This window comes from Xyrauchen texanus, chromosome 12 (assembly GCF_025860055.1).
Source record: "Xyrauchen texanus isolate HMW12.3.18 chromosome 12, RBS_HiC_50CHRs, whole genome shotgun sequence".
NCBI lineage: Eukaryota > Metazoa > Chordata > Actinopteri > Cypriniformes > Catostomidae > Xyrauchen > Xyrauchen texanus.
The window spans coordinates 13,267,324-13,289,326 of record NC_068287.1 but is presented as its reverse complement, the minus strand read 5'-3'; the positions used below and the strand labels follow the sequence as shown (position 1 = coordinate 13,289,326).

The window sequence follows — 22,003 nt, the reverse complement described above, 5'->3', positions numbered from 1 at the left end:
AAAACAAGACAAACATTTGGTAATTAGATTTTTTTTTTTTTTTTATGCAGAGAATTTTCTACTGATTTAAAATGATAATTTTTTCCTTTTATTCATTGAATGTCATTTAGAGGATTTTTACCTCTACTTTATTGTTAGCAACCACATTTAAAACAACCTATTAAGTCAGGGCACAAGCTGAATAGTTGTTTAAGAGCTAATGATTAATCATTGCAATAAATCACCCAATTCATTCTAACAATTGTCAGATTAGTGGATTATCAAAATAATCGTTATTTGCATCCTTATTAACCAGTTTCAATGATTCCTTCAAGTCTTTAGCTGCCACTCTAGGGTTCTTTTTTACCTCACTGAGCATTCTGCTGTGTGCCCTTTTGAGCCATCTTGATTGGACAGCCACTTCTAATGAGGGTAACCACAGTATTAAATAGTCTTAATTTATAGAAAATTTGTCTAACTGTGGACAGATGAATATCTAAGCTCTTCAAGATACATTTGTATCCCATTTCCAGCTTTATACAAAGCAGCAATTCTTGATTGTAGGTCTTCTGAAATATCGTTTTTGCAAGACATGGTGCACTTCAGCAGATGCTTCTTGTGAATAGCAAACCCAAAATATTTTAGTACTTTTTATACGTCAAAGTAGCTCTAAACCTCATTTCCAAACTCATCACATTAAGTAGATGCCAGGTTTACCAACTCACGTCTCTAATTAGATTTTGTTGATATCATTAGCCTGGGGTTCACATACTTTGTACAAACTACACTGTGAATGTTTAAAAGATGTATTCAATATGTACAAGAACAAAAGAATAATTTGTGTTATTAGTTAAAACAGATCGTGTTTGTTCATTATTGTAACCAGATTTTAAGACAAATTGTTTACATAAAAGGCAGGTAATTCCAAAGGGTTAACATGCTTTTTTTTGCCACTGTATGTGTGTGTGTGTGTGTGTGTGTGTGTGTGTATATTAGAGATGCACCGATCGACCGGCCAGGGACCGGAATTAGCCGATTTTCCGCATGCTCGGCCAGACTGGTAACCGGCCGGTCAGCCTCACGTCTTTCCGATTCCAAGCCGGTCCGTTTTGTTGCCAGCGGCGCAGGCAATAACGTCACAGCCGCACGTAAACATGTCATTGGCGTGGATGATCTTCACTGTGAGTGAAGAATACATAAAGTTCGAAATGTGTAATAATTGTAAGGCCAAAGTAAACCGTGGGGGAACCACCACAACAACTTTCGGATCAACAAACCTAATTAGACATTTAAAACACCATCACCCAGCTGAACATGCCCATTTTAAAAAAAGAAGCTAAAAAGTGAAAGCGGCTAAAGCTAGCCAGAGCAGCCTCTCTTATTCCTTGGAATGAGCAGCGAAAAAAGACCAAAGCAATTACGAGGAAAATTATGGAATTCATGGCCCTGGATGACCAGCTGTTCTCCATAGTTGAGGACAGAGGGATCAGAAATCTGATAAATTTCCTCAATACAGAGTAAGAGGTACTTTCTGACGTCGCGTTGCCCGAGTTGTTTAATCTCGTGCCATGTCACACACGCAGCCTGTTATCTGTCAACATTTGGGTACACAAATTCGGGAGGGGAAGTGAGGGTGCTGGATGGCAGAGGCAGGCTAAACACTATACAAATTGTGCCGTTGTGATTTAATGTGCTTAGTAACGTAATTTTTGCCACTGTGTCCGATATTAAAATCAGTGCGACATACATTGCAAAAGGCGTGGGCGTTGTCGATATGGCTTCGGGATATGAAATTAAATTCTTCCATCCATCTGTTGTTAAATTTACATGTATATTTAGTTTTTTTTCACCGGAGCACCAGCTGAGTCTTCTCCACCCATCTACCAGTGATGCTTGATTCAACATCCCGCGTCTACTGCCTGCGCAGATATCAACAGCGCAAATGGGTTTTGGTTGCCAGGTTGAGGTCACAAATTATTTGTAATTTGTATGATGTCGATTGTGTGAGTAGGATGCGTTTCATTCAAGATCTGGCAACTGGACCACCTTGGAATAATATATTAATGTGATTATTCATATAACGTGGTTTGGGCCATACAAATTACGGGAGTTTTTTTTTCACAGAGCACTTTATTTTGAGAGTTGTTTAAGTGAGAGAAGATCCTGTAACTTAGTGCAGTTTGGGGGAAATTGTAATGTTTAATAATTTATTTTATTATGAAAATAAATTGTTGCATTGAAGAAAGGTAGATTTTGTTTGTATATGCGGTAGGGATGTCCCGATACCACTTTTTCCACTTCCGATCCGATAACGGAAATCTCAGTATTGGCCGATACCGATCCCGATACCAGTGTTGTTTTATTGCATAATCAGTTTATAATATCTTTACATTATTGTGTGGAAATAATTGGGTGTACTCTTTAATATGTAAAGAAACACAAACTTTTAACTACACATTATTTCAATATAAATGTATAGCTAGCTCACTCACTCACTCACTCACTGCCTGTTCTCATCGATAGTAGAAAGTTCTAGAGTCTCAGAAATACTATGTCAAACATGTGTCTTCATTATTGCCTGCAAGTATCATAAAATTGTTGTAAGTTATCTCTTTCATCGTGTCTATACACTGTCTGGATATTACTTACCTGCTGTTTGCCACTCTGCTTAACTGGATTTACTCACAATGTTTACATCACTGTTTCAATCCTCTGCTCAATAAACCCTGCAGAGTTCATATATCTGCTGTGAGTCTCTCCATGACAGCTTTAACTTTTAAACCCTCACCCTTTTTATTCACAGTTTGTAACGATCGTTACTGTGTACTCATGTTTATCACATTATAATGCAGTGTGCCCCTTTAAGAGAAACGGTTACGTCACTCATGACGTGTACTATGCGTGATGACATAGTTGGAGATGAGATGAGGACATTGTAGATGCTAGACGTGCTCTACCCTTTTTTCTGTATATTTTATAAGTTTTGTGACGCTAAGGAAGAGTAGCTCTCATGTATGAGAAGATTGCATTGCCTGTGCACTTGTCATTAAATGTGCGTGATACAGCCTTTCAGCCTTCAAGCTCTTTCTTCCCTCGATTTCTCTCGAGTTATCCAGTCCAAGCGTTACAAGTTTAATTCGCTTCTTATTTATATTCTGGTTAAATGCACCTCCAGTGCCGTTCTAAGTCCATATTATAAGTGAACCGAACTGCTGAGCATCTACATCTGAGATGTTCGTTTGTAGCGCTCAAATACTGTGCACGTGTGAAGGCTATAAATAGCCGCGCGTGTGTGTAAACCGAAGCGCCATTCACTAACGGGCTGAAGCTGCGCGTGCATTTATATGTTTACTTATTAAACACAGCCTATTGCAATTCACAGAGCTATCGCGTGTCTTCAAGTGGCTTTGAATAAAATGCACGAGTCATATGAACCGCTTTAATGGTGTTTTAACAGTTCTTTTATGTCATTTTTTAAGCTTAACAGTAACGAACATGACTAACACAGAGTATCGGATTTGGGTCGGGCTCGTCAGACCGATACCCGATCCGTCTAAAAACGTCAATATCCAAGCCGATACCGATCTTGGTATTGGATCGGGACATCCCTAATATGCGGTCAATAATAGTTCTAAGAAAGAAAATCAGTATCGGCAGGTCACACTTGCAAAAAATCGGAATCGGCCAAGAAAATTGCAATCGGTGCATCTCTAATAAATTATATATATATATATATATATATATATATATATATATATACATATATATATACACACACACACATCAATGCATACATATACACACACACACACACACACACACGAGACGCGACACAAGCATGTCTGATGCAGGTCGTACGGTCTTTACCTCATACATATTTAATTACCAATGAGGTTAAGGATGCGTCCTTTAAAATGTTACACCATTTTTACCCAGTCAGTCTTTATTTAAGAAACATGCTCCCTGAAATAGATCCACTTTGCTACTCCTGTAATGCTGTAGATGAAAAGTTTGTTTGTACGTACCTCTATTTTAACTAGTTTTTCTTTACTTTATAAAGACGTTTTATTTGGTTTTCACAGATTTGATAAGTTAATATTTTCTGATTAATCAGTTTATTTTTCTTGCCCAGTTTTTAATACACAAGTGTAAATGTATGTCTATAAAGCCCCTATTTGCGCTTTTTTGTAAAGACTTGAAATATTATTTAAATACTCTTTGTACCACCAACAACCCCAAAGCATTGAAAACCATTGCACTATGTAATGAATATAATGTCTTTGCATTATTGTAAAATATATCTGTAGTATTGTGTACTGTGTGTACCCCTGGCTTGTTTCTTAAAAAAAAAAAAACGCAGGTGTAAATTGACGGGTCCCTAAACAAACCCTCACAATAAAATCTCCAACTGATTGACAAATTCACTTGTGAAATGGATTGCTGTGAACTGTATGCCAATGATTGACTTATGATCAATAATATGGTAGTAAACAATACATTGTATTCTAAAGCTGCTTTTTGTATGGCCTTATCAATGATTAACTCTTCTGCCACAAGAATGTAATGCATTTTAATAATCTGAATATTTTTAATTATATAATTTTGAAATATTTAAAGATAACTGTATAATTATTTAATCATTATATATTGAATTATTGTTATATGAGGGGCTTTCTCAACAAATATTTTATATTGTCTTATCAATGATTAACTCTTCTGCTACAAGAATGTAATGCATTTTAATTATCTGAATATTATATATATATATATATATATATATATATATATATATATATATATATATATATATATTTTCAATATTTAAAGATAACTATGTATAATTATTTCATCATTATACATTTAATTATTGTTACATGAGGGGCTTTCTCAGCAAATATTTGTATATGCGATTAACAACATGTAATTAATTCGATAAAAAAATGTAATTGATTGACAGCCCATATATATATATGATTTTTTTTTTTAAAACACTGGAACTCAAAATCAAATATTGTTAGATGACATTGGTTTTGTTGGGATTATATATATAAAACTGAAATATCTTACTTGCATAAGTATTCAACCCCATGTGCTGTGGAAGCTGCCAGGTTACACCGATGAAAAAAAATGCCCTAATGAGGACACAATTACTTTACCATTGGCATCCACTTGTGAACCATTAAAGTTCCAATCACATTTTCTTGATAAAGAACCCATTGTTGAAGGATCATTGGGCAGGCTGTGAATGTGAAGGAAAATGAAGACCAAAGAGCATTCCACAGAATTTAAAGTAATAAAAATGCATAGAGAAAAGGTAAAAAATAATATCCAAATGTTTGGATATCCCAGTGAGCACAATAACAATAAGGAAGTGGAAGCTGCACCACACCACCAAATAAATTATCTTCATTACAAGACTGATCATTTACTCTATGCAAGGGCTACCCATGTCAATCGCAAAACAACCACTGGTTGATGTGGTTAACAAGCCAAAAGAAAAAGAGGAGAGGAAAACTACACAATAAACAAGAATCTTAAAGATCACTTTTATTTCCTTATTTCTGTAACCGCGTACCGTTTGACTGACTTTTGTACGCATGCATTTTGTGCACGTTGAGTTGCGGTAATATCACTGCGAAATGGTAATGAATGATACAATACACTTAAAAATTCTGTGAAAATGTCTGTCTTGGTGAAGTATTATTGTAAACGCAGTCAATTGTCTTAAGTGAACATAAACAGCAGGACAAAAGTGGTTACACCACAGTCAAGAAAGTTGCCTACTACAAAAATGATGGTAATTTCCTTGAAGAGCAAAAAAAACGGCACTGGTGTTTTCTCATTGACTTGCCAAGTGAGTCTTGTAGGGTAGTGTACAAACTTAAAAGACAAGTTATCATTTACTGCCTTTACAACACACATTAGTACCAGCATGTAAACAAGTGTTTGAAAAGCTTAATGATGTAACCTGTCCATGACTGCTTTTGTTCAAAGGCCATAACTGTCAAATGTTGTAGGTGATGATAGCCCAATACATTAATTAATTTGTGAATAATGTTTCTTTATTCCTTATTTTCCTTCAGACAATTTCCTTATTTAATAATTAAAAAGCAATGTTTAATTAACTGAGAAATACTTGGAGACTACCATGCCATTGTTTTTATTTATAAAAAACTGATGATGTTCTAACTTCAAATTGAGGATAGTGTTCATTAGCATATTCCCGTTATTAAATACATATTCAAATTGGCTTTAAGAATTGTAAGATTCACTATCTGTATTGGTACTTTTGAAAATTTTGGTAAGTTGTACACATTTTCTGGGAGCATTACTAAAAATTGTATTTAAAATTGTAATTACAGCCTCAAATGTAATAAATTGTTATGAAATATTGATATAAATGCATTCAGTCTAAAAGACACAGAGTAACCTCTCAGCAACTTTTTATAAGGTCTGCTGTTAGCCTATTTGGCAGACATTATGTTAGCATTATGCTTTTATAAGTTACACTGCAGAAATAATGGCAGGATTGAATTGGAGTTGCACTCAGGTTATTGACTCACATGTTTTTCTCGTGTGAGGAGTCTCTTATCTGAGCGCACACATCTTCTCCAGTAGCATTCAGCTGAAGAGCTGCTTTAACGCGGTCCAGAGAAAAGTCACCAGTTCAGACACAGGCTACGCTGATCACACAGTAAGCGGGTCACTGCTGCAGACAGAGAGAAAGAGATAAAGATAAGTGACTTATTTGAAGTCTGCACACACACAGAGTAAGCACTCTTAACCTTAAATTCTGTCACTGATAATGATGATCAAACTGGCCGGTGAGCTTTGCTGTTGCCTTTTTAAATATACAATTAACATAATTCACTTCTCAGCCACAACAAGCACGTGCTGGATTGTCAGATTTTTTTTAAATTATCTTTTGCAGCACAAGCATGAAAAGCAATATTTCAACTATTTAATGACTAGTCTTACACCTCACAAGCTGCTATTACTTAGAGATGTAGTCTTGCGGAAATCACGTGCCAAGAATCCTGCAAGCATACAAAAAGGATTGCAATAACAGAAATCATTGCACACAATTCCTCAAGTAGCCTAGTTTTTTGTGCCAACTGCTAACTTGAGTAAACTAGCATTTATTCTGTTTACACTTCCTGGGCATATTTTTTCTATGCTAGCCTTTTTTTTTTTTTAATAGTAAGTTGTCGGCTAACAACTGATAAATTCTCTAATTTGGCTGAATTGTTTCTTCAGGCCACAAGGGAGCAGAGAATCGTCTGCTTGCATGCGAGATCTGAGACATGTAAACAACCAATTATTGGTTGGTAGTATTTTTTGTTACGTGCCATGGTGTTACTACAATTATCTGACGCGACCCTGCATCCACATGCGTGGACAGTTTTTTTTTTTGGCTTCGCGTAACAACAGCATGCTGTCAACTTCCTTGAAGCACTCCTACGGATGCAGCCTCTGGTTAGAAAAAAGTTCTCTCATTGAAAAATGTTCATTTTCCAAGCATCAGCATGCTGATAAACATGATGCCTACATGTGTGGACACTGGCACCGCATTTTCTCAAAAGTAGAAAAAACATGTTAGTATTTATGAATAACTTTCAACTAACACATTTGTGGGTCATTTAGCTTCATTTCAATATATATTTCATCTCTGTGCGCGCAATACAATTATATTCATTAACATTAGTTAATTAGCATTCTAGGGCTGGGCGATATGTAAATTATTTTATCGATAATCGCCTTAAAAAAAAACATTGCGATATCCGATTTCATCATCAATCCCCCCCCTGCCAAGGGTCGTGAATTTATTTGCTTTATTGGCTTTGCTTTAAAAAATTTATGCATATATTGAAACATTAAAAACATTAACAAAAACACATTTCTTGATTCAAATTGCTCTTTAAATTATAAAAGCTATAAAATAAAGTGATCAAAATTCTTATTTAACCACCTCCCCAAATTCAAACATTTATAGTCTCCAACAGCTCTATTTGCCATCACGCAAGCATCCGTCAAAGACACCAGGTGGAAAATTACTAATAGCCTACAGCTTAAGAAATAAAATCAATCATAAATGTTAAGATAATCATAATAATAAAGCCTAATAAATCCCCTCGTGTTCCCAAAATAATGCTGCATGTGTTTTCTTATCAAATTTGTGATTGTATATCATTTTGGTAATACAGTTAATGCTGCCTAAAGAAAAATAAAACAAAACTCAAATTTAGTTTCAAGTTGTCTTGTATTATTTTATGATTAAACACTTTCGTCTTTGTTTCTTTAATACAAAGATATACATTACTGAACCTGCAGAGTTGCATTCACAATGCATGCTAACCGCATGGAAATAAAGCAAACTAAACTCACAGCACCTCCCGAGAGGACTTGCAGCAATCTCATCGACAACATTATTCTTGCAAACAGTTTTCAGACAAATGAAAAAAAAAAAAAAAACTCTTTACATGTGCTTTTTCTACACGAGCTTTATCAGACACGAGCATTGACGGCTTTTCTTTTGTCTGTTCTAATATCAAAGTGTGTTTCTTCAAGCGCATGTCTTCATGACTATCAGCATTTCTTGTCATGCATCACTCCGAGACTTCTTACAGATCGCCCGCCTGTTACAGGTAGATGAGCAAAATTACCCGATAAAATATTGGTAACTTGACAGTCTTGTCTAATGATAAAAAGGGAAACATCATACTTCTATCATGTACACTTTGACTAGCTTTCATAAGGTCTCTCGCTCTCTCCCTCTCTGCCGTGCACGCGCTATGTATGTTGTGTGCGCGCTATCTATGTTATGCGTGCAGTATGTTCTGTCTCGCATGTGCGCTATAGATTCCGGGAGATTTGAACTAAATTGCGGGCATCAGGGAGAAGCCATCAATATGCGGGAGACTCCCGGAACTTCCGGGAGACTTGGGATGTCTGGCTTCATATCAAAAATATTTCCAGATAGCACTCCTGCTGTGTTCTTTATCAAACAAAACTGGTCGCGGGGGCGCCGCATGCACTCGCCATCTTTACATTCACTTCACTTTTGCCATTTAACCAGAGCGAATGAGAGGAGTGCGAGTGTGTGTGGTGTTTGTCAACGCGCCTTTGGAGAGAAGTGAAAGTGACAGCTCGGCTAGTATCGATACTTAGGGAAATTAGTATTGGTACCGTTCAGATATTTCAGTATCGATATTTATCGAAATATCGATATTTTTGACAACACTACTGTGTGTACTGTCATTATGGGTTTAAAAATCGCATGTTTCATCACAATACAATCTTACATCGATTCTCTTAGCCAGCGGCCTGATGTTTGCCGATACCTCAAAGTCTGCCCAATGCGATTTCGATTCAATTCAGGGGCCTGTGATCTATATTATGATATTATGTGCCTATTATACACAATCAATAACATTTCTTATCTCACAAATTAATTCAAATCTGTTGCATGCGCCACGATATTGAAGGCGATTTAATTGTTCATGCGAGCCGCTCTGTGCTATCCTGTAACTGGAGCTTGCAGACCTGTTGATGGGTGAGCATATAGCAAGATGACTATCATAAGGTTGCAGTATCAACTGACAGAAATGTGTACGGACATGGCTGGAAAGAGAATTTCAAAATGTTCATCTCAAAAAATACACTGCCTAGCCAAAAAAAAAAAAAAGTCTCAAGTTTTGATTTAAATAAGCAGATATTTAAGAGCCTATGATTGGATAATTATTGCAGTGATTAACATGTTTCAGCTGGCAACAATTCCTTTAACCCTAACTGATGCAGTGTGTAACTTCTCATTTGTTAAACATGTCAGAAGATTTATCCCGTGGTCGTGGAAAAGATGTTACTGTGTTTTAGAAGGGGCAAAATATTGGCCTGCATCAAGCTAAGAAAACAACTAAGGAGATTGCTGAAATCACTGGAATTGGGTTAAGAACTGTCCCAACGCATTATTAAAATCTGGAAGAAATGTGATCGGAAAGAAATCTTAAATGATCGTGAGATCGGAGATCACTAAAACTCCTAGTGAAGTTACATTGTAAAAAATGGACAGTGGAACTCACAGCGATGTTTAATATTGAAAGTAAGAGCATTCCCACAAGCACAATGTGATGAGAACTTACAGGATTTGGACTAAACAGCTGTGTGGCCAAAAGAAAGCCACTTGTTAGTGAGGCCAATCATAAAAAACAACTTAAATTTGTTAGGGAGCATAAAGATTGGACTTGAACAGTTCAAGTCAGTTCAATTTGACGTTATCATAACATGTACATTTGCTTATCTACGGTATTGAAAAAAAATGCAACCTGACAGAGAATCTCACATGCGCATCTCCTTTATTCCTTGTTTGCCTGTCAGACTCGTCAACTTGCGACACGCACAAACACACACGCACGCAGCGGAGAAAATGTCTGAGAGAAGCGAGGCGAGGGGGTCTGACATGAGTGTGAGTTAAAGCAGTGTTTCTCAACTGGTCTATTCGGACTGGGTCGCAGACAGCAGGGAAAGAGCAATGCCATGGTTCTCCAATTGAAGATATTTCGGCGGCCGCCCAAGGTATTTAGGACTGCCGACGTAGATTTAAAGATAATCTCGCAAACAGCTAAAGCAGACATGGGAAACATACAGCTGGCGGGCTGGATTAGGCTCATTCATCGTTTTTATTTTTCATTTAACATTTCAGTTAACTTGCATTGGGACGTAACACGTCTCCACAAGTGTATAACATGCTCAAGGTTGGAAATATTCCACCTAATGTTATACTTATTTTGTGCAATCTGGCAACCATGCACGTCTCATTTTCCCATTTGAACAAACTTAGCGATCTGTAGTGCAATATTCTGCTCAAGGAAAAGTGTTATACGGCTACTCGGAGTCCATTCTTGAGGCTGCTTCTGATGTTTGGTGCTACTAATTTTGCAGGTAAACCTTCTCAGTGATTAAATTAAATATAAAAGTAGATCTCGGCATCATTGACATGCGAGCAAAAGCAAGCCAGAGACGAATATGTAAATGTATTTTTTATTTGTGCAATTTAGAAACGTTGAATCCCTTCGCACCTGTATGTTAATCTAACTCTGGCAGTAATCATTTATCATATTCATGCAGCTGAAAATTAATCCATCGAGGAGTCCCGCATCATGACACTTAGCATGTAAACGGGTAAAGTTTCAAGATGTGTTTCAGCTAGCATTTATTTTTCATAAATGCATAAATGTATTATTATTATTATTATTATTACTATTATTTAAGACTGGCACACTGACCTAACCATGGTAATGAGGAGCCTTCTGTGTAATATGTGTATAAATATGTAATATTAGGTAACAATCGGGATAATAATGGGCTCATATAAGTAAATATGCTCTTCAATTTTTAAAACGGGGAGAGACAACTTCCTGTAGATTTTGTTGTTGACATCAACAAAAATAATGTCACTTGATGCATGTCCTTGTACTGGAAAACCATGAACAAAAAAGGAAATGCAACCCAGGATACATTAAATACAGGTTATGTTTAATCTATGGCAGGTCGACACTTGATGTCCAATGTAAAATCTGTCCTGAAGTAAAACCAGTTGAGAACCACTGAGATAAAAGGTACAGACAGGAGAAGTCTGGCTCTGTCGAGCACCTACAGTATATGTTAACTGTTAATAATCATAGGACATTACTTCAAAAGCTCACACAGCTTAAGTTATTTTTCATTTAGTATTTAATTAAACATTCTATGCTAACATGTAAACTAACATGCTTTAGTTATATAACATGTTATAGTTAAATGCTATTTTTTATCATGTTTATAATTAGTGCTGCACGATTAATCATATCGCAATCACGATGTCAGCCTGTGCTATTATATTAAATAAATAAGTGCATGTGTGGACGTTACAGCCCATTCTCTCTGAAAGCTGTTTGCCCATTTTCTACACCGCTAATAAAAACATGACCAGTCGGTCTCAGTTTAGGGAGTGGCACGTGTGGTCATGTGAGTTTCCGGTGTGCAACGTGGAAATCAGGTGAAGATGGATGCCGAGCAGACCGACACTGAACTGGTGGCCAGTATAACACAGATCATAGCTTGGCGATGCATCTTTATTTTATCCTTAAAGTTTGCTTCAACCAGTCGCGGAAGATACACAATCTGAGCAGGAGTCGAGACCGGGAGAGATATAAAGTTCTGCCGGCTGATGCGCACTCTAACACGGAGACGCTCGTCTCTCACCCCTGCTCTCTGCAGCTTGCAACCTCATCATCATCATAAGATCATCATGATAAGATCAATCTTATGTGAAAAATAACACTAAAATGACAACAATTAAATGTGTGTGTGTGTAATATATAGCACACTTTTATATCCAGTTTCCTTTTCAAAAGAGTTTATAGATGTTCCCGTTTGTTTGGACAATCTTATTTTCATGAAAATGTGTATGTTCTTATTTATTGTTCCATTTTATTTAGGTGTACCCAACAGTGGTATCTTGATGGTGCTGGGGCTTGAACTCCCGACCTTTCAGTCAGTAACCCAGAGACTTAAACACTGAGCTACCAGTATATGAACTGGATATGTTCAGTATTTTATGTATAATCACAGACCCCTGCAGATAGAGTCCAGACATCAGAAAAGTTTCAGTATGTACAAGTTTTTCAGGAAGTTTTAGGTCAGGAAATTAGCTTTTTGGGAGACCACACACTTGAAACTGTCAATTGAAATGCACAATCCAGAAATAATAATAGCCACAGAATTGAGCTATTATTAGCTATTAGCTCAGAAGGCTATTTTTTACACTGAGAAAATAGGATCTATTGACCAAAATGATATTATCTACAGCAAGCTTACTAACACTAATGCTGCGTTTCCACTTGCACTGAAGAAATCTGCTCAAAGCAGATCACCTTGCTAGGGAACAGCTTGCTCTGTGCCGCTGTCAATCCCACAATCCACCTTGCAATCGTGGCTCTTAACTTCTAAAGGAATTAATTGTAGAGATGCACCAATGGACTGGCCAGGGTCAGTCAGCCGATTTTCCGCATGCTCGGCTCGGACCGGTGACCGGCCGGTCAGCCTCACGTCTTTCCGATTCCAAGCCGGTCCGTTTTGTTTCCAGCGGTTGCAGGCAATAACGTCACAGCTGCATGTAAACACGTCATTGGCGTGGAAGCTCATCACTGTGAAGAATACATAAAGTTCGCAATTTGTAATGATTGTAAGGCTAAAGTAAACCATGGGGGAACCACCAAAATAACGTTCAGAAAAACAAACCTAATTTAGACACTTAAAACACCATCACCCAGCTGAAAATGCCCATTTTAAAAAAGAAGCTAAAAAGGGAAAGTGGCTAAAGCTAGCCAGAGCCAGCCACAAATCTGCAGCCTCTCCTATCTTTCCTTGGTATGAGCAGCGAAAATACTGTGTTCGATATTAAAATCAGTGTGACACACATTGCAAAAGGTATTGTTGATATGGCTTCGGGATATGAAATTAAATTCTTCCGTCCAGCTGTTGTTAAATGTACGTGTGTGTGTGTATAATATATTTATTAAAATGTTTTTGCCGGAGCACCACCTGAGTCTTCTCCTCCCATCTACCAGTGATGCTCGATTCAACTTCCCGCGTCTACTGCCTGCGCAGATATCAGAGCAGCTGGGTTTTGGTTACCAGGTTGAGGTCACAAATTTTTAGAAATTTGTATGATGTGTCGATTGTGTGAGTAGGATGCGTTTCATACAAGATCTGGCAATTGGACAACCTTGGAATAATATATTGATGTAATTATTCATATAACGTGGTTTGGGCCATACAAATTACGAGAGTTTCCCGGGAGAAATAAAAAACGGGAGGGGGCGGGAGATGGGTGTGAAATGCAATAAAAAATGGGAGGGGGCGGGAGATGGGTGTGAAATGCGGGAGACTCCTGGGATAACCGGAGTGTTGACAGGTATGGTTACAAGCTGATCCCGAAGCAGCAATCAGTTTTACAACTGATAATTGGACATCTAACGTAAGCGTAATGTCAATGTTGAGCGTATTGGACACGTCAGTTTTGTTCATAGGCTTGTAATCTTTGGAATTGTTTTGTTAGACGAATAATAAAGAGAAAAGGGACCATTTATAAAAAGTGGAAAATGACATCTGTTTTGTTACAGTGAGGAAAATAAGTATTTGAACACCCTGCTATTTTGCAAGTTCTCCCACTTGGAAATCATGGAGGGGTCTGAAATTGTCATCGTAGGTGCATGTCCACTGTGAGAGACATAATCTAAAAAACAAAATCCAGAAATCACAATGTATGATTTTTTAACTATTTATTTGTATGATACAGCTGCAAATAAGTATTTGAACACCTGTCTATCAGCTAGAATTCTGACCCTCAAAGACCTGTTAGTCTGCCTTTAAAATGTCCACCTCCACTCCATTTATTATCCTAAATTAGATGCACCTGTTTGAGGTCGTTAGCTGCATAAAGACTCCTGTCCACCCCATACAATCAGTAAGAATCCAACTACTAACATGGCCAAGACCAAAGAGCTGTCCAAAGACACTAGAGACAAAATTGTACACCTCCACAAGGATGGAAAGGGCTACTGGGAAATTGCCAAGCAGCTTGGTGAAAAAGGTCCACTGTTGGAGCAATCATTAGAAAATGGAAGAAGCTAAACATGACTGTCAATCTCCCTCGGACTGGGGCTCCATGCAAGATCTCACCTCGTGGGGTCTCAATGATCCTAAGAAAGGTGAGAAATCAGCCCAGAACTACACGGGAGGAGCTGGTCAATGACCTGAAAAGAGCTGGGACCACCGTTTCCAAGGTTACTGTTGGTAATACACTAAGACGTCATGGTTTGAAATCATGCATGGCACGGAAGGTTCCCCTGCTTAAACCAGCACATGTCAAGGCCCGTCTTAAGTTTGCCAATGACCATTTGGATGATCCAGAGGAGTCATGGGAGAAAGTCATGTGGTCAGATGAGACCAAAATAGAACTTTTTGGTCATAATTCCACTAACCGTGTTTGGAGGAAGAAGAATGATGAGTACCATCCCAAGAACACCATCCCTACTGTGAAGCATGGGGGTGGTAGCATCATGCTTTGGGGGTGTTTTCTGCACATGGGACAGGGCGACTGCACTGTATTAAGGAGAGGATGAACGGGGCCATGTATTGCGAGATTTTGGGGAACAACCTCCTTCCCTCAGTTAGAGCATTGAAGATGGGTCGAGGCTGGGTCTTCCAACATGACAATGACCCGAAGCACACAGCCAGGATAACCAAGGAGTGGCTCTGTAAGAAGCATATCAAGGTTCTGGCATGGCCTAGCCAGTCTCCAGACCTAAACCCAATAGAGAATCTTTGGAGGGAGCTCAAACTCCGTGTTTCTCAGCGACAGCCCAGAAACCTGACTGATCTAAAGAAGATCTGTGTGGAGGAGTGGGCCAAAATCCCTCCTGCAGTGTGTGCAAACCTGGTGAAAAACTACAGGAAACGTTTGACCTCTGTAATTGCAAACAAAGGCTACTGTACCAAATATTAACATTGATTTTCTCAGGTGTTCAAATACTTATTTGCAGCTGTATCATACAAATAAATAGTTAAAAAATCATACATTGTGATTTCTGGATTTTTTTTTTTAGATTATGTCTCTCACAGTGGACATGCACCTACGATGACAATTTCAGACCCCTCCATGATTTCTAAGTGGGAGAACTTGCAAAATAGCAGGGTGTTCAAATACTTATTTTCCTCACTGTATATAAAGCAACTCAACTCATTTGCAGTTAATTGTTATTACTACCTCTTTCCTGTCACAAAGCACTCTATTTTGAGAGTTGTTTAAGTATGAGAAGATCCTGTAAACAATGCAGTTTGTGGGAAATTGTAATGTTTAATCATTTATTTTATTATGAAAATAAAATTTAGCATTGAAGGTAGATTTTGTTTGTATATGCAGTCAATAATAGTTCTTTGTAAGAAAATCGTAATCGGAAAACAATCGGTATCGGCAGGTCACACTTGAAAAAAAATAAATACAAATAAAATAAATCGGAAACGGCCAAGAAAATTGCAATCGGTGCATCTCTAATTAATTGAAAATGTTTGCTCAGTTTAGGTCACAACGCCCTAGTGGAAACGCAGCATAAAGATTAGGAAGAGTTAATCAGCTGCAGCATTCCTGTTCATCTCTGCTTGAGGCGCAACAGAGGTAATCACAGGTCTCTCTCTCTCTCTCTCTCACACAAAAACATCCTTGTTTCTATAATAACTTGTTAGAAACAGCCCAAGCAATCGTTACTAGTTCTACAGTGCTATTTATTTTTTTAAGTAACAGAGGCTTGAGCATATCTTTTGAACTAAATATGGTACATCCTGATCCGTGGCGTTAGACAGTAGGTCCATGCACAAATGCATGGCTGTGATTACCTACTGCACCCGAATCACAGCCATGCTGAATCCAGGCCATGCAGCACTCTTGCTCGTTTGATATTGCTTTAATAAGGATAAATAAATATTGATAATTTAAATTGTATTCATAATGTATAATGTATTTGTAACATAATTCGTAATGTACCTAGTTAAACGGTCCCATGATGTATATTTAACAGCATTACCTGAGATAATTTGTTCATATGCAAGCAAAATGGACAATATAACTGAAAAATATCCATATGAATAATTTCGATTCAAAATCGAAACGAGAGCTTGTGAATCGGAATCTAATGGGGAAACCTTTATCACTACCCAGCCCTATATCTGACACCCTTTCCTTTCAGTCTGGCTCCCCCTTATTCGGACATCCAAAATAAGGCCAATAATGGAGTTGCCATGGTAACTCATCTACAAAGAACAGCACAACAATTGTGAGGGGGAAAGACCACAACACACACACACACACACACACACACACACACAGAGAGAGATCCACCAACCAACATCGCAACTAAAATCTGCCAGATTATGTTTTAGCTATAAAGTTGTGACCATGCAGCAATCAATTATCTAATTTCCTAAATTTTCCATTTACATTAAAGACACTCACCTTTAGCAAACAAAGTCACTAGCCCATGTTAAATCAAACTTGGGGTATGTTTACATGACAACGATGTACTAAAAACTGAAACGTTTTTCTTTTGCGTTTTTGAAAAAGCTCACGTACAGACGACAACATTGTCAAAACGATACCCGTTCAAACGGATCCGCAAAAACAACTAAAAATGCTGTATTATGCATGCCAGGCCAGTAGTTGGCGATGTCACTTTGTATAGAAACTGTACGCGCCTGCGCACATAAGCATTCTTCCACAGAGCCGTGAATACAAACAATGAAGATGGCGAAAACAGAGGAATTTTGTCTGGACGGACGATGAGGTTACTTTATGTTGTTTCTACAAGTGACCCTGGACTATAAATCACGCCACCTTTTTAAAGTCTCCAACGGTGATCTCATGTTGGTCTATTTGCCCTGGAGGCAAGGACGAAGTTCTCATAAAAACAAATCTGTTTTTAGTTTAAAATGTTGTCGTGTAAACGGCCCATTAAGCTGATCATGACAAACACAATGACAACAAGGGGCGCGTTCATTGACGTTTCGTGACGCAACGTATTGAGGCTGTCTACACTGGACGCATCGACGCAAATATTCTAAATCATTTATTTTGTTGTTGCGCCAGCACGTGCAGCACAAAATGGAACGGTGTACCCGTTTACTGTCAGCACGACAGACGAGCCGCAACAGACGCTTCCATTGTAGACCGCGTCAATGACAATAGTGTGGTTCTATTGATTTTGACATGCCGTCCGGTGTAGACAGGGTGTAACATTGCTTCACAGTTTAACCCCCAGCACCGTGCCTGACCTCTGCCCTGATATATCTATGTGTACTTTATGCTGCCTTAAAACTATGCAGTCACACACGCCAAGAGTAGAAAAGGTAACAAGTTTGCACACTGACCACACGCAGTCGTGTGTGATAATAGTAGAACAAGTTATTATGTTACATCATCCTCGGAGGAATGAGATGCTCTCTATCTTGTATAAGGGATGACCAGGTTTCATTCATAAGAGCAGTCAAGCAGAAGTGAAGAAAGTAAAATTGGACTGAACTGCACTCATTCTGTCATTTGAGGTGGTCAAGTGTCCTCTACCAGGACAAAACAGCTTCTTTAACTTCTGTGAATATTCCCCAACTGTTTCCAATCACCATATGAAATGCTTGATCCTACTTACTGTGTGCTCCTTTACTGTTACAAGCCATTGCAATATTTCAATCCTCTCATTAAAAAGTACATAAGAAATGTTTCCCTTCGGATATTATTCATCTAAAGCTATTTGTAATACAATAAAAAGCACAACTGTCCTCAATACAGTTTCTCTTGGGAAACTATATGGTTAAATTAGCACTCCCGATTAATTAGTAGGTTAAAAATCACTCCTGAACATGAATACATATCACTTTACAGTGGGAAATACAGCTGTCAATCACAGCGCAATGAATGCAGATAACAAACACACAGCATACATTGACTCCTCATACAACTTTGAAAGGATAGCGAACAGTGTTCAATTGCTCACTAACATTGTTAATATGCCAAAAGGACAGTCTAGAAGAAAATTGACGTCTATTACGAGACAAATGTTATATTTCTGTCATAAAAAGCGAAGAATTTCCTCTTGACAGAAATGCGAGCGTACACCGAACTGACAACTTTCTCAACAAAACAAGCTAGACTCGTACCCTCAGTAAAGTTCCCTATAATAACTTAAAACTGAGATACAATTAAATCAAGACTATTGTCTCTCTCGCCATTTTTCCGTCATTTAAATGTAACGGGTTTGTGTTTCTGTTCCTTGGGGGATCAACACAAAATGGCGACTGCGGGCAGCTCAGATCCTTGCACTCAAAGTCACAAAAACAATAACGGCCATTCCGTTGTACACAGGTTATGGGGATGTACACATATTTAAAACATTTACTAGGGGAATATAATAAGGTTAAATATATGTACTGGCCATTAAAAGTGGGACATTCGGGTGGACATTTCCTCCAACCCGCTATCAATGCTAACTAACACTGTGTGACACGGGCTAGTCCGGCGTCGTGCACGTATTTGAGTGTATGTGTGTGTGCATGTGTTCTTCACCAAAACACACACCCAAAAGCAAATGCGTGGAAGCAACAACTGCGCGCAATTAATAGTCATGTCAATGACCAACGCTTAATACGAACTGAAATAATTTCAACGCTCCATTCGACTACATTAATCTGACCGCGCGTAACTGTACGCGAATTCTCGAAGAATATACGTCGAAACCTTCAGTGTTCCCACACTGGGAAATGTGAGATATTCGCGCAGCGCGGCCGTCAAGCTGCGCAGAGATGTGATGCTGTGCTAGCATTGCCCACCAGACGGCCTAATGCTAATAAACAACATTGCCGAAGCAACAATGCCCCACATTACCTGCTTCCTTTAACGCACACGCGATGTCTGATGATTAACTCAGCGCTAAAACACAGATAGGGTCAGCTCAAGTGCAGGATGGGGTCAAACTGACCCGTTCTCATGAACGAGTATGTCTTTGAGCAGCTAGCGTTAGCACACAGGCCGCTCTCTGCTCTCAGCAGACAAACGTTTCAGCGCTGATTAGCGCGCTTGACCGTTGCGCGAAACGACAAGGCGCGTGCCGGGACCGTTAATGTCAAATAAACGCTGTGCAGATGTGTAACGGCTGCTTGTTCGTTTACCTTCTTTATTTTGTTGTGAGGACGCGCGGGCTCTTTTTCTCCCACAATCCAGAACAAACAGCTCGAAACGTCTATGACGTCATGCGCGTGGAGGACGCACAGGACGTGAGGACAGCGCGAGCTGCTGTAACACGTGTGAAAGATCACTTAAAACAGCACTTCTCTGACACCTTCCGTTAGCAGTTTCATCAGTCATTTACAAAGATCTCTGTTGGAGAACTGAACAATAAGACCAGATCTGATTAAATAAAAGTCTGACCGAAATAATTCTACATATTAAATAAATTGCATTTGATAAAATAAAACATATCTGTCTCTCTGTCTTTCTAAATATCGAAAGCTTCTTCCATGGTTTAATGAGACCTCATATTAATTGATTATGGATTTCCAAAAAATATATATTGTATTTTGGCAAGAAAAATTTAATTTTCACATAATTTTTATTTTCATATTTTTATCAAATTAATTTTAAACATTTTGTCATACGATAAAACGAAATCGTAACAGTGGTAAAAAAAAATTGTCCACACTGCGACGTCATGCGGCAGGATTTTAGAGACACATTCCAGGCCATACATATGAAATGCTGATAACTACCTCTAATTTATCATTTTAGAGACTGCATTTTCGAGCCGTTAGTTTCACATTTATTTTCATCTTCTGAAAGTACATTATTTTTTTCCACCATAGTTTTTGTACAATCTGGTCACACTTCTAATTGCCTTTGGTATTAAATACATCTATGACATTTGAATACATTGAAATCATTTTGAATAAATACATAATTGCATGAAAAAGTAGGAATAAAAATAAATATTAGCTTGTAATTTCAGATGCCAATCTCTGAAATATATAAGTGCTATCATGCAATAATCATTGACAGTATCGTTTATTCCCCTTGTGGTCAGACTGCATATGGAAAACTGTCCCACAACATTTCAGTAGCCTTTACTTTGGTACAAAAATAGCTTGGTGACAGTTGCTTGACTTATTATTTAGCACAGTCACATGGGGTTTCTTTTGAAAGGTGAACATCTCCAAAGACAAAGGCCACTTGTTACTTTAAATTACACAATAATGAGAAATTATAAAATGCAATTACTTTTTTTACTAACACATCTAAATGTATGGATTATTTCTTTGGTATACTACAGTGTTGTGTTCGCCAAACTAAAAAAAAACTGATTTTGTTTGGATATGATTTGCCTTGGCTGGATTTAGGAATCCATTTTTAATTAACCTCACGGACAAGCCTCCAAGACTCTGCAATTGGTGAGCATGCATTTCTAAGCAGCAGGGTGAGAGGAACACCATTCTGAACAGCACTGTAGCTGCAGTGGAGTCATTCAGGTTCTTGGGCTCTGCCATCTCTCAGGACCTGATGTGGGACACCCACATTGACTCCATTGTGAAGAAAGCTCAGCAGAGGTTGTACTTCCTTTGCCAGCTGAGGTTCAACCTGCCACTGGAGCTGCTGACTCAGTTCTACTCGGCCAGCATTGAGTCTCTGCTGTGTACATCTATAACTGTCTGGTTTGGTTCAGCCACCAAATCAGACAGAAGGAAACTACAACAGAGAGTCAGGATTGCTGATAGGATTATTGGTGCCCCCCTGCCCACCCTCCAAGGCCTGTACTTCTCCAGAGTGAGGAAATGTGCAGGTAGAATCACTCTGGACCCCACACACCCTGCCCACTCCCTTTTTGAACTGTTGCACTCTGGCCGGCGCTGCAGAGCACTGAGTGCCAGGACATCCAGGCACAAGAACAGTTTTACCCTCAGGCCATTTACCACATGAACAATGAACTGCCTTCAGGACTCAAATAGTGCAATAATGTATAGATATGTCATGTGCACATATGTAAATTCTCTCATATTTAATTCAGTAACTGAACATACCACTACATTGCACATATATTACCACATGCACATGTAAATATGCCATTGTATGTTATATGTCCTACTTTCTTTCTTTTTTTTTTATTTATACTCTTAATTTGTTTTATATTCTGTCTCACTGTAATGTTCTGTGTGCACTTGCTTGCTTGTTTCTCCTATCACCAAAATAAAAAAATAAAAAAATCATTGTGTACATGATGACACTTGGCAATAAAGCTCATTCTGATTCTGATTATGTAATCAAAGGAAACAACAGGAAGTCCCTAATGCTGTTCCTTCATTGATTCCTAGAGCACAGTTGACATCTTCCTTCAAAGTCTCTTTCTGGTGTTAATATGTAGGCCACATGATACAAGTGTTTCTCGATATTTTT

At 38.2% G+C, this 22,003-nt stretch overlaps 1 protein-coding gene across 3 annotated transcripts in view; it reads right to left on the bottom strand.

Annotated features, from left to right (window-relative positions):
- Positions 1–19,827, bottom strand: part of brd4 (bromodomain containing 4) — an 81,415-nt gene extending 61,588 nt beyond the window's left edge. Inside the window, exons 1-2 of one of the 3 annotated variants that reach the window (XM_052138925.1) lie at positions 19,732–19,827; positions 6,543–6,688 (exon numbers count right to left, since the gene is read on the bottom strand). The gene's annotated coding sequence lies outside the window, so the exon portion shown is untranslated. Of the gene's footprint in view, positions 1–6,542; positions 6,689–19,447; positions 19,590–19,731 lie in introns of those variants that run through there. The other 2 variants (XM_052138926.1, XM_052138924.1) reach the window with 2 other exon arrangements.
- Between the last annotated feature and the right edge of the window lie 2,176 nt (positions 19,828–22,003).